Source organism: Zonotrichia albicollis, chromosome 18, assembly GCF_047830755.1.
Source record: "Zonotrichia albicollis isolate bZonAlb1 chromosome 18, bZonAlb1.hap1, whole genome shotgun sequence".
Taxonomy (NCBI): Eukaryota; Metazoa; Chordata; class Aves; order Passeriformes; family Passerellidae; genus Zonotrichia; species Zonotrichia albicollis.
Window position 1 is genome coordinate 10,025,915 of NC_133836.1, and position 14,913 is coordinate 10,040,827.

Sequence of the window (14,913 nt, forward strand, 5' to 3'; positions counted from 1 at the left end):
CATCTGCACAAATCCTTCAGTGTACAGACCACCAGCCCTCAGCACTGCATCATTTATAGCTCTGGTGAAGAGCTGAATGAGAGCACTGCCATTTTTACATTGTGTTTTAAAACCCATTTCATGTCCATGCCTGCTGTGTGAGTGTTACTCAGGAAGACACAACAATTCCCACAGTGTGTGCAGAACAATAACACACAGGCAAACATGGGGACATGAACCAACCACTACACTGTAAATATGTTACTGACTCCTGTCTGCAGTGTGAAACAGCTTCCAAACCTGGAAGTGAAATATCAATATCAAGCTTAAAGATTAATAAATGAGTTGAGGAAGCCCCTTTGCTGTGCAAGGGCAGGACAAGGAGTGTTTTGTCACCAAAGATTAGCCAATACACAGGAACACCAAGGGAAGTACAAGCAGAAAGGACATTTCACATATGAATGATTGAGACATTTAACCATTTAATTCATTTCCATCATCACAGGAGCTTTACAGCTCTTTCAATCACAGAACCAACACAAAGCTAGGGAAAATAATCCAAGTGTGCACCTGAAGTGCAGCATTCCAAACACAGGCTCCCAGAACTTCCTCATCCTCCCCTCCTATCACTCATGGCCAGAAGAGACTGGACTTGCTGAGAAAGTGAGATAAAGTAACACTCAAAACAAACACAAACCGCCCTGTAAATCTCAAAGGGTAACCCAAGGCAAACACTCCACAAACCAGAGAGATTTTAAAGGCTGCACAGAAAATGTGTCCTTCAAAAGGCTGCACTATCTTCCCAAACAGGGACACACAGAGCCCAAGCACTTTAAGGACAAGGAACAAGATGACCAGCACATAAAGAGAAGTGCATTGTATTCATTTGAAGCATTTTTTGACAGCCAATTAAAATATACCATCATTAAAATTAAATACAAGCCAGCAAAAGCTTTTCAAACAAATTCCACAGCAAAATCTGATTTATGTTTATGGTTTGGGATCTGGGTTTAATTCAGTCCCAACACAGGCAGCAGAGCTCTTTAACTACCTGCTCTCAGTTCCACAGAGATAAATTCTCTCAGCTCCTCAGCAGATAAATTTGGCAGGCTTTCACGTTGGCTCAAGATTGCCATTTGAACCACTAGAGGTTTCTTGATTCAATTCAGTAAATGCATCATTTGGCATCTAATTTAGGAGGGAGGATAACATTTTAAAGCGGCTTCTGAGAACAGTGGACCATGCCCAGATCACTGTAGAAAGATCCTGGAAAAGCCACAAGGAATTCAGATGGTTAAAGGCACTCCTGCCATGATCAGCCTGGAAATGCCTTTTTGCCCTGTCCTTCCTTCCAGCGTGGATTTATTGAACCCATAATTGAAAGCATTATTCACCATCAGCTCTGTCTGATTTCAGATAACACACTCAGACTTCAGTGCAGCTTCTCACACAGAAAATGTGAAAGGGCCACCCCAACACTGGCAAAGACAGACTGATCCCAAAGCTCAGGGAGTGAAATGGTATTTGGGGAAAGCAGCTCCTTCAAGATCAACATAAAAATGCTTTGGTCATAGAGAAAAGCTGAACTCCAGCATACACCTGTTCTCCCATCAGAGAAAACCTTGCTCTAGATCACAAGACTTCAGCCTTTTACAGCCAAACTGAGTCAGCATGAGACAGCTTAAAGCAGCATGAAAATAATCTCCAAACTATGCCCTGGTACATGAACTGCTTGTGTGGTACTCAATGTGGCAAGCAGAAGACTTCCATCTATGAAAACACTTTTAATTTTCTTTGAGAAAGCTGGAATAACCACTGTTAATGCTGCAGCAAATGCGCATGGCTATGCACTTGACCCAAGGATTGCTGAGTTTTGGTGGCATTTAATCACATCAATATGGGGGGGAAGGGGCAGGGAGCCAGGAAAACATCACTGTGTGCCTTCAGAAAACTTGTTATTTTCAACAGTGCAGTTTAAGATCAGCAACCCTGAAGCAAAATGGTCAGAACATTTTCTTCCACCGGTGCTGACAGCACACCAAGAGCTCTCAGAGGGTGAGCGTTTGAGGCCAGTGCAGCAAAACAGAGATGCCAGGGAGGAAAGCTCACCCACTGTGGCAAAAACCATGGGAAGGGTGAGTTTGTTCATCCATTATGCTGAAGAGCTTAATATAGAAACATTCTATATGTCTCACCTCAGGCCAGGCTGAACAACTGAACAGAAGTGAATCACTTCTGTTACAGCAAATGACTGGAAGACACTGATGGAAACTGAGGCTATCTTGCCTCTCCCTCCAACCCAGGAAAAAATCCTTATTGCTGCATGTGTTTACAATGAGGGAACAAAATCAGATCCACTATTTTTGCTTTCTTTTCCCTTTAATTAAGCTGGAGAAACAGAGTTTGATCTACGAAGCCTCACCTCTCCCTGCAATCCCTGCTATGTCTCTATCTTTACCCATGGATGTAAAACTGCAAAATCAACAGAGGACAAGAGACACTTGGAAAATGCATCACACCCAGTCCTGCAGCTCTGGAAGTTTAAAAAAAAGAACTTAAAATCTTTCATAAATAAAATTTGGTTTAGTGCATTTTGGTATTAAAAAAACCCTTTAAAACAGTAACCAAGAGCTTAATTTACCAAACACAGATTAACAAGAAAAAAAAACAAAATTCACATTCAAAATGAGGTATTCTGAAGCTAAAAATACCCAGCCAGCTGCAATTCCCACCTAATGCAGGCAGAAGTGCTTTGCAGTCCCCCTCCCCAAGCAGACACACGCTCACTTCCTTCTTCATTGCAACATCAGAGGCTCAACCCGATGTTAACAAGCCACAAAGTCCTGCCCAGGACTTCAAGTCACGCCCCAGTAATTACATAAAATAAGCTCTAAGTACAAGTGGTTATAAAAAAAAGAAAAAATCAATTTACTCAGCTTCAGTTTTGCTTTTAATTCCAAAATATTTTGGCCTGTCGTAAAACAGAAATGCAACTTTCATTTAAGGCTTGCTCCCTCCACCCAGATGTTTTATTAACTGTTTTTTTTTTTTTCCAATCTCACTGTGGAACATCAGCACATTCATTTATCTCAATGCTATGCCAATACAGGGATCAAACCCTCTGAAGGAGGACATTTTAAGGAGTGTTTGATCCTTCTTTTTGTACATAGAACACAAAGGATGATAGCAGTAGTGGGGGAAGGAGAGGGAAAAAAAAAGGAAATGGAGGATAATGTAAAACTAAAACTCAGTTGTGCAGATGTCCCACTCAAAGGTGGTCCAAGACATCAGAGCAACCTACAAAAGCAGCAAAAATCCTCCAAAATCTTTGCAAGCTCCCAATAAAAAGGCAAAGTGTTCTCCCCTGACCTGACCTAAAAAAAAGGCAGCACACAAATTCCTGCACAAGAAAACCCCTGTACACTGCATGCAGATTTTCCCCTGAGAAGACAGAATACAGCACGTGACAGTTTATGGAATCTAAATTTTAACACTAATAATTTTTGTTCTCCGGGTGCCCTGACACCAAAAAGCCCAACAGGCCAGGAGAAGGCTCCAGTGTTGGAGCTGCAGAGGGAGCAATACCTGCGGGGCACAGCAGCCTGGGCAGGGTGGGGACATCCCCAAACAGGAACCAAAACCTTCCCCTCTCACACGCACACGGCTCCCTGGCCACCTCCTGCAACAGCTTGTGCTCTTTGCTGTTAAATCCCCTGCTTTTTACAAACCAGCCTGCCCCAGCAGCACAGAGCCAGCAGAGCCATCCCTCCACTCATGAACACAACGAGTTTTGCCAGGTTTTCTCACTCCCTGCCCCACACAGCAGAGCAAACCCTCGTGGCTCCGTACAGCAGTTCCTCCTGCCAGGGTGAGTGGGAGCTCCTCAGCTCCACAATCCCATCCCTGACACAATTTCCAAGCTGCTGGATACAGAGGCACAGAGAGGGTTTCATCCTGCCCCTCACAGCTCTGCTGGGCAGGAGTTCCTAATTTATGAATGATGACACCCATGAAACATCCTCTTTGTTCAGAGACAGACATCAGAAATATGAAAGTTTTCTGACTTCCTCTCTCCACACCCTCGAGGCTCTCACCCACAGCCCCACTGACAGCAGCTGCAAACGCTCTCTGCACGGGGAGGCCCTGACACCAGCAGCCAAATGCTCTTTAAACTGAGAGGTTTTATTCTTCAAACACCCACCACAAACTCCCTGGATGGCTCTGGAAGCCAGGTGGGCTTAGCAGTGCTCAGAGAGGCTTCTCTTGTGCTGCACTGTTTACCCAAAATAATGATTTTCCTGAAGAAAAAACAAACAAACTCTCCTCATTTGTATGAATGAAACAATCTGTTTGTAAACAATTAATATAAATTGGTGCTTCCTTTTCTACCTTTAGAATCTTGGTTAAATACTGCAAGTAATTCTCACACTTAAACAATAAATTTGATTGAATATTATGAAGTAACTTTTTACCTTCACTTTCACCTTCCTGTGATATGGGGCCATGGCCTAACATTTTAAAAAGCCACTGTATACCTGAAATATAACTTCATATTTGGGAATACCTGTATCATCATCTAGTTAATATTATCAGTGCCTTAATACAATCATCCTGCTTGGGATTTCCCCCCACTTTTTAAGGCAGGGATACTTGTCCATGTAAATTATGAAACACTGAGCAATGAACATTCAGCAAATTTGAGTCAGCCTTTCAGAAAAGCCTTTCCTCAGTTAAAGCTGAATACAAAACCTTAAAAAAAAATAAAGCAGGTGCAAGTAATATAAAGCATCAAAATTTGGATTCCTAAAAAAGGCACTTCAAATAAATAAAACCCAGTGAAAAGAGGGATAACCATGATTTGAGTCTTCCCCAGGACAACCCAAAAGCTGCAGGAGCTAACCCACGCCCAAGAAACAGAAAGTGAAACTCGTTAATTTACTCATTAACTGAAATCCAATAGTGACAGGGGTTTTGTTTGGTTTATTTTTTTTTTCCTCAGAAAAATACTCCCAGTGTAATTCAGCAGGAGAAGTTTGTACCATCCATCCTCATCCTCTGTCTGTTGCTATCTCCAGATCTCTGGCTTTGCTAGCCCTGGTTATTTCACAGCTGGACCAGTTTGCTGATCTGAACCACCCCTGGCAGCCAAAGATTTGTGCCAACCCAGCTCAGTGGGAGAAAGGAGAGGTGGAATAACAGCTGGTTTTGATTTAGCACTAAAATCAGCTCAAAATTAATATTAATTTGCAGACTCATGATATAAAATTCAAAATTTAAATTCACCACCAATCCATTTCCTGCTCCCAACTCCCTCCAGCCCTGTGTTTCAATAGCAACCCAAGTTTCTATTTTTCTTTCAGTCAATACATTTCCAATCTGCCATGACACAGAAAACAACTTTTGTATATAATAATGAAAAGATGAAACTGCAAAGATAAATAAAACTGTCTGGATTAGGACCTCCAGCTGTCAAGGCTGCATCTTGACTTTCAAGTGAGTGTGAATTTTAAGAAAGTCATTAAAGTTTAATAAGGTTCTATTGCTAATGACTACTTGGTTTGGGAAATAAACACTGGTATATTCCCAGAAATGGGGATTTTGTCTTTCCTTGCATAGTTATGTTATTATAATGGTGGCCAGAAGGGAAGGAATTCTGAGAGATACTTTTTAAATATACTAGCAAATTAATTTTAAAAGCCACAGTATCAGCATTCACACAAAAGGTTGAAGATCACCAGATCTAAGAGGTTTTTAATAGCTGGTTTACACCTTTTAATACTAAAATTTCTGTCGCTAATACATTTTTAAAGGTGTTTTTTAAATTTTGCTCTATTTACAGAGCGAAAGCAGGGCAAATTCCGAGTTAGGCAGACGCACAGGAAAAACTCAGCTGATTTCACAGCATCTCTTTTGGCATGGGAAGGTGCTAAGGGCTCACCAGTGGCACAATAAGTCATCATCAGCACGCTGAAGTGCCCAAACCCACTGAGGCTACGGCATGACCTGCATGCAAAGCCAGCCGTGAAATGGCAGCGAGGCGCTCCAGGCAGGCTCCAACACCCTGCAGATGCTCCAGCTTTACTCCAGCTTTACTCCAACCCTCTGCATCTGCCCAGGGTAATTGCAGGTGAAGGCAGGAACAGCCTCTATCAGAGCTTCAGCCATTAAAGCTCCTTAATGAATGGTCTAACAATAAGCCAGGCTTAACCAGTTCTCTCACTGCAGGACCTTAACCATAATAAACCCCTAGAACATTCCTGCAGCACTTCCCAAAGATCCTACAGCATGAGCCTACTAACTGTGCTCTCACAGCCTGGGAGGCAGGTATTAGTCAGCCTTTTTTTATTTTTTTTTTTTATTTAAGTACAGATAAAAAAAGTGAGGCAGAAAGCTGGCAAACAACTTCCCTGTGGATACACAGCTGACTAGTGGCATACAGAATCCAGATCTTCAGGATTCCAGCCCTGTCATCAGCCAAAAGGCCATCATTAGGAGGAAAGAAATTAGTCTGGTCTTATAAATAGCATTTGAATATAAGCCTTGCTAAAATATTTGCAAGGAGTTGACCTTAAACACCAGCAGAGCTGCACTGGTAGCCTGGGGCTCCAAGCAGAGCTTGCACAGCACTGGGACTGGGATCCCATCCCTCCCTGGGTATCTCCAGAGCCTGGATCCAGCAAGACTGTCCAACAGATCAGACCACAATCTCTGGTTTGGGCTCAGCATATCAAAAAATGTAATGTTATTCTAAAAATATAAGCAGCCTTGCTCTAAAATACTCAGGTAGCAGGAAAAAGCAAATTTACAACAAGCCTGAGTCAGCAGCTTTCTCCTTCTTGAAGGCACCCAGTCAGACTGGCAGAAATCTCCCTGTAATACAAGAACTGAAAATGTAAAAAACCTGCAATGTAAAAAAGGTGCCCAATACACCTAAAATATGGAGCACTTGTACAAGTTAATCACTGAAACTGCTCAGACTCTATTATCACACATTTATGTGTCTTTTCTGCAGGTCTCAAATGCCTAAGTGAGACATATTTTGATTTATGGCATTTCCATATGGCCCTACAAAGAAGCAGATCTTTTTCTGCACTACAGCTTCAATACCTGCAGTAGATCTAACTCCTGGGCTACAATTCCTGCAGCAAAATACTGATATTTGCAACAAAAACCCTCTTTCGTCTCATTCTGTAAGAGCCTGACTTCATTTGGAGTAATGTACTTTCTAGTAAGGCAACCCTATGATACCAAGTGGAAAACTACAAAAGCAGAGTTGGAGCAAACAGAAGAAAAATAAAAGTCTTTGTGTAGCAAAAAAAGTAATTCCTGTAGTTACTCATTTATTCTGGTTTTAGGTACCTGTGCTGCTCCCTCCCACCCATGTGAGCCACACCACACAACCTCTAAACCACAGCAGGAGCCGAGTTCAAGGAAGAGCTGGAAATGGAAAACTTGTTATTCTCTGTGGGGATCCCCACACATATAAAAAACACACAAGGAATTTTGAGAAAAGGCTGCCTGAGTGGAACAACAAGTTGGAAGGTTTTTAATTTTTATTCCTCACTTTAGCAGCTAACTGTTGTTACAGGCAGGAGAGCCATAAAATCCTATTTTTGGCTGTCTGCCTCCCAAATGACAGAAAACTCCTGACTCTGAGAACACGAATGTCTCACACTGCAGCTAAAGGCTCGTGTCTCTTAATGAAAAAGCAGCAGAGAGAAAATTCCCTGCGTCCTGCCCAGGAAGACCAAACTCCCTGGATTTTTATTATGCATTAAAGCACCACTGGACTGTGGCACAGCAGATGAGACCTGACTCTCAACAGAGCCTGTTTCCATCCCAGCTCACATTTAGGGCTCAATTATCTTATCTGCTCTGCCACTCGCATACTTTCCAGATAAGAAATGTTTTTCCCCTCTTTTCAAGAGCTAAAACTGACACCACTGCCAGGGTTGAGATTAGAAATGCCAGAAATTCAAATTCATTTGAGCTAACGCTTTTTTTAAAAAATATTTAATGTGCAGGCTAAGGCTGGGAATTGGAGTTAATTGAGATGTTGGGAGTTTTAACAGGGGGAATGGGAGTGTGGTCCCCACTTGAGTTTCCTCACAGGGTTTGGGTCAAGCAGCAGTTCACCTCCAGTTGAGAAACTGCTCAAGAGTTGGGAGGGAAGGAGGGAGGGAAAAAAAGCCTGTTTTCCTCTTCCAATGTATGACTAAGGATGAGGCAAGCAAAGGGAGGATCTAAGATCCTGAAGGCGATGGTTAACAAGAGGTCATTAGTTAATTCCCTCCAGGGTAGATACAACTTCCTTTTATTAAATAACAGCAGTTTTTAATGATGTCAAATATCTGCTGGCATTCTAAAGGACACAGCATGCTCAAACTTTACCTGAACCAGGGAGAATAAGCAGAGACACACCAGAAACCCTGAACTGAGAGGCAGATTGTTACTAAGGAGGAAAAAAGGCTCATCTGACTTTTATCCCAAAAATTTACAATAAATATTCTTTCTTAATTATGTATTTTTGGCCTAACAAAAGTAAATTTAGCATAAAGCCTGTTTTAACCAGCACTTTGAGATGTACAAATAAATCGAGCTGTTAGGAAAGAAAGACAAACACAGGCACCATTTTAAGGTTTAAATGAAGTTTCTTGCTTAAATAATTTCTGAAAAAGCTTAATCAATGAAGATTTGTGAGCAGCCATTAATTACCAATGTATGACCAGAGCACCTGGGAGCTTCAGTTACCCTGCAGCAAGACCCTACAATGCAATGCCTGCTCTGGAGAGATCACAACCATCCAAAGATGAAGAGTTAAGAAAAACAGGAGAGCACAAGGAAACAGGTGACTGGAATTTATGTTCTCTGCAGCTGCACTTTAGTCCACTTTCCCCTGTGCACTGCAAGGAACAAGGTGTGTGTTTGTTTCTTCTCCCTGCCTCAGTATAAAAACATAAACAAACACTCCAGAAGTCACATAAAGACAAAATAACACAAACAAAACACAAAAGGAAGGTGTTTTGGATAGTAAGACTGGAAGAAAAATATTTACAAATTTTAATACCTTTGCTTCCCATCTGAGAGAGAAAGGATATTTTATTTTTTTTTCCAGGTTTTTTAAGCTGTCATCCCACAGAGCAAGGCTGTACCACAGTAAAAGGGCAGACACACAACTTTTGAAGCATTCTGTTGCCATTTAAAGAAATCCTTTCAAATTACCACACAACACAGTAGTGCACCCAACACAAACCAACAGCCAGAACTGTTTACAAGCTTTGTGCTCAGTGTTAGACTGAAAACCCCAACCCTTTTTGCTGTGTAATAAATCAGTGCTCCACATTTAACAATTTTCAGTGGTACCATATGCTACACAGTCCCATATGTTCCATTACAAGGGAGAAAAACATCATCTCAACATGAATCATCACTGACTGTGTTCCTGTAAATCTGGCTTAAACACTCACAACGTTCAAGGGCAACACTAAATAAATCTGCTCAATATTATGCCAGATTCTGTGCAACAGAATCACAGCTCACACATAAAAATTAGGGGAAAATGAGGTTTAATGTAGGAAGTGAGCACAGTCTGTATCTCTCTGAAAACAGACTCACCACAATGTTTGACATTCATCAGTTCCAATCTAATAATGACATCCTGCTCACAAAATGTTGATGGTATCTGGTAGTCCCAACATATTTCATCCTAAACTGTTTGATATGTGTGGAAATACACACACTGCAGACAAGATCCATTCCTCCCAGCGCCAGGTTCTGCACCACAGGGATCCTGAGTGCAGAAAATACAGGAAGAATTTTCTGTGGAAAAGTAAAAAACCCAAACCAAACCCATGTGTGTGTTTTAGACTCCAGGGGAATGCAGCTGGAATTTTATCCAGGATTTTGGGTTAACATCGCCACTCTCAGAGTAACAATTTCCTAAAAACAGCTTTTTCTCTCTCTTCCCAAAAGACTGCAGCACCAAACCTGCTCATCCCAAATCAAACTCATGCAACACCAATGTCAATATTTGCCCATCTTTTGAGGAATTCCTTGGGCTCTCAGGTAACCCAGCATCACAATTAACAGTGACAGCAGGAGGAGGCACAAATGGAGACCATTCTGGGAGAATGTCCCTATTTGAAAACCTTTAGTGGCCAAGGAGGGACCATGAGTGACCACAGGCTCCCACAGAATGACTGGTGTCATTAAATTCTAAATCAACCAGAGTCCAGTTTGACCTAATATTCAGGGTGGGGGAAAAAAGTAATTACATCAACATCAAGCTATTACCTGTCCAAGGGCATAAGTGCCTAGTTCATTAGCAACTCAGACAAACTTGTTTTGTAAGCTGCCTATATTAAATTTGAAATTTCCCTGCCCTTACAAATTAAACTAACAATTTGTGACACAAACATGAGTATATGGACAAGAAATCTTCCAACTTGCTCAAATCCAATGTGTACTTTGCCATCCTGAGTAAGAACAACTTATTAGCCAACTTAATTTTAGTATTTAATTCATTTAAATAAATTGAAAGTACTTTTAAAATTAATACTAGCAGTACTCCAGATTTCTTGAATCTTAGAGCAAAACTTACTGGTCTTTTAAAAAATATATTTTTCATATTTCATGGTTTAGTTCTACAGAATAAGGGCAACATGTCATTTTAGGAACATTGCTCTTTAATGCTGGAAGTAGGGCTTTATAACAATTGAGAAGCTGCCAGAGTACCATTAATAATTTGGATTTCCAACATCCTTAGGTACCTTAAGAGATGGATGACCACGCCAAATTAATTTGCTTTAATTCCTATTTCAGCTTTTCCCCTCGTTAATGAGGAGCTGAGACTCTCACAGATGACAGTTCTGGCACACAATGCCACTACACAATCACAATGAAAAGTCACAACCTGTGCTGCCCGTGTAAAAATCAGATTTTCTTCTTTTTCACCCAGAGGGAACCCTAAATTTACCAGATCAATACTTTCTAAAACACACTTCACTCAGAAAATGAGAACAAAGCTGCCAGAGTGATTTCAGGGAGTGATAAAAACACTGTCAGGGAAACTCACTGAGCTGCCCCTGAAGAACTGATGACCAAGCAGGCACCAGGCAGTTGCATCATGTTTATTACACAGCCAAGGGCAAGCAGATCCTTCTGGTTTAATCAATGGCCTCCAAATGAGGAAGTCGTTTGAAAACAGTAAGCATGAAACAAAATACTCTTTTGGGTTCACTTTTTGAATTTTTCCCTGATGTGTGAAAGTTCTCTTTCAGCACATGCTCAGCTTTATTAATGGACATCCATTAATAAAGCTGAGCATGTGCTGAAAGAGAACTTTATAAAAATCTACTTTTTGAACACCTTGGATGCCAAAACTGCACTTTTATTCAAACTCAGTTTGGTGTAAATGCTGTGACTGAACTGTAGAGGGGTCCTGTTTAAAGACTCCGAGCTCTGTCTTTAAACAAAGATGTATTTCCTATTTAAAACCATTTTTTTGTGCAAAAGCAACAAATAAATGAAATGTAAAGTGTTCCACAAACACCTCCCTCCCTGGCATTCCTCATAACCTGGATGTTGCAGCATCCCACGAGGCTGCAGAGCAACCTGGAACAAAAACCTGTAAGAGGAGAACACAACGAGTCTGTGTTCCTGCTCCAAACTCTCTGGCCACTGCCCTGCTCCTCCTCTGCTCCCCAGCAGCCCAGCAAACTCCAGCCCTGCTCCATCCTAACAGGGCTTTTCCTTTAAAAGAACACAGCAGGTTACTCAGAAGGAACAGAGCTCACTCCTGCTGGAAGTTTCCCCCATCCACCAACACATAATGGAAAACAAATCTAACAGTAAAACCCTGTTGATGCAGGAGCCACGTTAAGAATGCACACAAGTAGAAATACCTCATCTTTAAAAGCTTTGACTGGCTAAGATCCTTTTTAACTGATAATGATGCAACAAAGTAAAAGGGAAGTGCTTAGAGAGAATCACTGTAAGTAACACACACACAAACAAGAATTAGTTTGCAATCTGAAAGCCCTTGTACAGAGAAGGGTGGATGGAAACAACCCAGCTCAAGGTTTCCTCAAATCAGATGCCAGGGGAAGTTATATGATGAGTTGGACAGCAAATAAGAAATCTGGATTTGATAAATGAGACATTTATGTAGATAGGAACAGCTTGCAGCCTCACTGTGGGTGCACAGAAGAATTGTCAGATATCTGTATGAAGCTCAGTGTTAAAAGACAGATTGCAGACAGGTATTTATATTTCAAAAATGCCCTATATCGTTATATTAGCCCCTGAGAACACAAAAATAGCTACCTACCAGAAACAGCCGCATTTTAAGCTCATAGAGAGGACAGGCATGGTGTATTATCGCTCTCCACAAACTATCCATCAACACAGAAACACCAACACGTGTCCCCTCACAGATCTGGTATGGGATACACCACAGTAATGACCACTGGCAAAACAAGCTGCAGCACTGCCAGCACCGCAGCATTCTAAACATTTGCTAAAATATGTCGGCAGACCTTGGGGAGCAGAGTGGAGCCCACTTATTCTCAAACAACATAAGCACCACAAACCTCAGCCAGCACTGCTGCACCCAGCAACCTGAAATCGCCCTGTGGAACTGCATCCACGTGGATGCAGAACCCGACTGCTTCCACTTTCTTTCGTGGATCACTATCCACACAGAGGGGCAGGGAGATCCCAAATCCTCCTGGCACAAGCAAGGCTGGAATCAGCACCGCCTGCTTGGCTGTTTTTAAACAAACACGGAGCTGCTGCTGGGCTGGGCTGTGTGTGAGCCCAGCCTTGCACAGAGCTCCCAGAGCTGCAGTGTCCCACGGGCTTCTCCCCCAGCTGGGGACAGCAAACCCAGCTCCGAGCTGGCACTTCTTAGGCTCGGGAAGGGAGCAGGGAAAACCAGGAATCAACCAGGGCTACCGAAGTTTAGAACTGCCATAGTTGTAGGATTAGGGAATTCATTCCACTCACGTTACTGGGGAAGGGGGGTGAGGAGACACGAGGAGATGTATTTATACAACAGAATTCTGAAGGCTGAGTACTTGCCTCGTGTCCTCCTTCCTTCTCCTTCCCACGCAAGTACGAGTGCTGCTCGATGGCATCCAGCACCTACAGCAAACCATTTCTGGGTGTCATTAAAAGGACGGAGACATCTGCTCGCACCGCACCGACGTCATTGCTTCCAACTCCGCTCAGAGCTGACAGGAACGCAGCTCCCTCTTCCTCCCCGGGATCCACCGGCTCGGACGGATCCCGGGGCGATCCCGGGGCAGCGCCGCTCTCCGAGCCCTGCCCGGCCCCAGGTGGAGGCAGCGCCCGCTCTCCCTGCGCTCCCCACGCTCCTACCGGGGCGTTCGCGTCCGCTCGGGGCTGCTCTGCTGGAGCTCCCACTTGCAGAGAGCGCCCGGGGACAGCTCCCGGCGCACGGCAGCGAGGGAAGGCACGGAGGGAGAAGGGAAGCGAGGGGAGAAGGGAAGGGAGGAGCGGCTGTTCGCGGTGCCCCGGCACGGGTGCGGGGAGCTGCCCCGTCCTGGCTCTCTCAGACCGCACAGCCCACACTCACAGCCCCGCGGGAGCTGCCCCAGCCCCGAGCAGCCCCTGCCGTGAGCCACCCGGGACAGCCGAGCCCCGCAAAGTGCCTTAACCAGCCACGAACGCCGAGAAGTGCCGGTATCAGCCCCGACCGCGCTGCCAGCCCCAGCGCTGCCCCCTGCCCTCCGCGCCCCGCCGCGACCCGCCTGTCAGCGGCGCCGCTCCCTCTGCCGGTGCCTCACCTGGTGCCGGCCGGCGGCAGCGGGCCACGTCCGCGGGGCCCGGGCGGGGAGGAACGAGGAGGAGGAGGAGGAGGAGAAGGAGGAGAGGGGGACGGAGCGTGTCCGCCGGGCCGTGCCCGTCACCGCCGCTTCCTGCCCGGCCCCGCTCGGCGCTCGGCTGAACCGCCTGGCAGTTCAGGCCGGGCCGCTGAGCGGCGCCGCCTCACCGAGCCATCGGTGCTCGATTGAGGCGCCTGCGCGGTGCCGCGGAGGGAGCGGGCTCTGAGGGACGGCAATGGCGGGAGCGCCGTGAGGGGCATGGGAAAGCTGGGGCTGTGGCTGTTCGTGCCGAGGCTCAGCTGTGTGTGAGGGGTGTCAGGACCTATAGTGGTCTCAGGTGTAGGCGGGGCTGGTTGGCCCATAGCAGGTTCAGGTGTGTGTGTGAGGGGCTTATGGACCCATAGTGGTTTTAGGGGCTGTGGAAAGCTCAGGTGTGTGCCGGGATGCTGCGGTCTGCAGTGGTCTCAGTATGGGGAATGGATGTTGGGGCCATATCAGGCTCCGGTGTGTGTGTGGAAAAGTGTCAGGGCCATAATTAGTTTAAAGGTGTTTGTGTGCGTGTTTGTCTGCATTGTCAGGGTCTGTAGTGCTCTCAGGTGTGGGCGGTGTTGGGGCCCACAACCAGCTGCTGTGTGAGGGGACAGTGCTTGGGCGCAGTGAAAAGGCAGCTCAGAGTGTTCAGGTTAGGGGAGCCCTGACAGAGACTCTGTGTCCTGTGGCAGGAATAGGCCCCTGTACCAAAAGAAGCAGCTGGGATTTGGCAGCAAAGCCCCAAAGGAAAAGGAGCTGTAGCAGGGGTTCAGAGCTCTGCGTTGGGAATTGCTCAGAGCAGAGGCAGGGTAAGGTGTGTTCATGCTGTTTCTGCCACATTTGGTGGCCTCTGAACCTTAACACTTAGTTGTAGAGACTTATGTGACAGGCAGGGTTAATTACTTCATTTTTCTAAATAAAACTGAAGGAGCAGAGCTTTATCTGCCAGTACCTCATGCAGCCTCATTCTGCCAGCTCGCTCCTGACAGCTGTTCCCCTTCTCGGGCTTCTAGAACCATCCTCAGAGAGCTGTGTGAAACCACAGGTACAGAAACCT

The 14,913-nt window shown here is 44.7% G+C and overlaps 1 protein-coding gene across 4 annotated transcripts in view; it reads right to left on the reverse strand.

Moving 5' to 3' along the window:
* The window catches only part of TAOK3 (TAO kinase 3), a 76,529-nt gene extending 62,581 nt beyond the window's left edge, over positions 1-13,948 (reverse strand). For 3 of the 4 annotated variants that reach the window (XM_074554096.1, XM_074554099.1, XM_074554095.1), the window contains exons 1-2: positions 13,788-13,948; positions 13,060-13,122 (exon numbers count right to left, since the gene is read on the reverse strand). The gene's annotated coding sequence lies outside the window, so the exon portion shown is untranslated. The remainder of the gene's footprint in view (positions 1-13,059; positions 13,123-13,787) is intronic. The other variant, XM_074554097.1, reaches the window with a different exon arrangement.
* Positions 13,949-14,913: the final 965 nt, after the last annotated feature.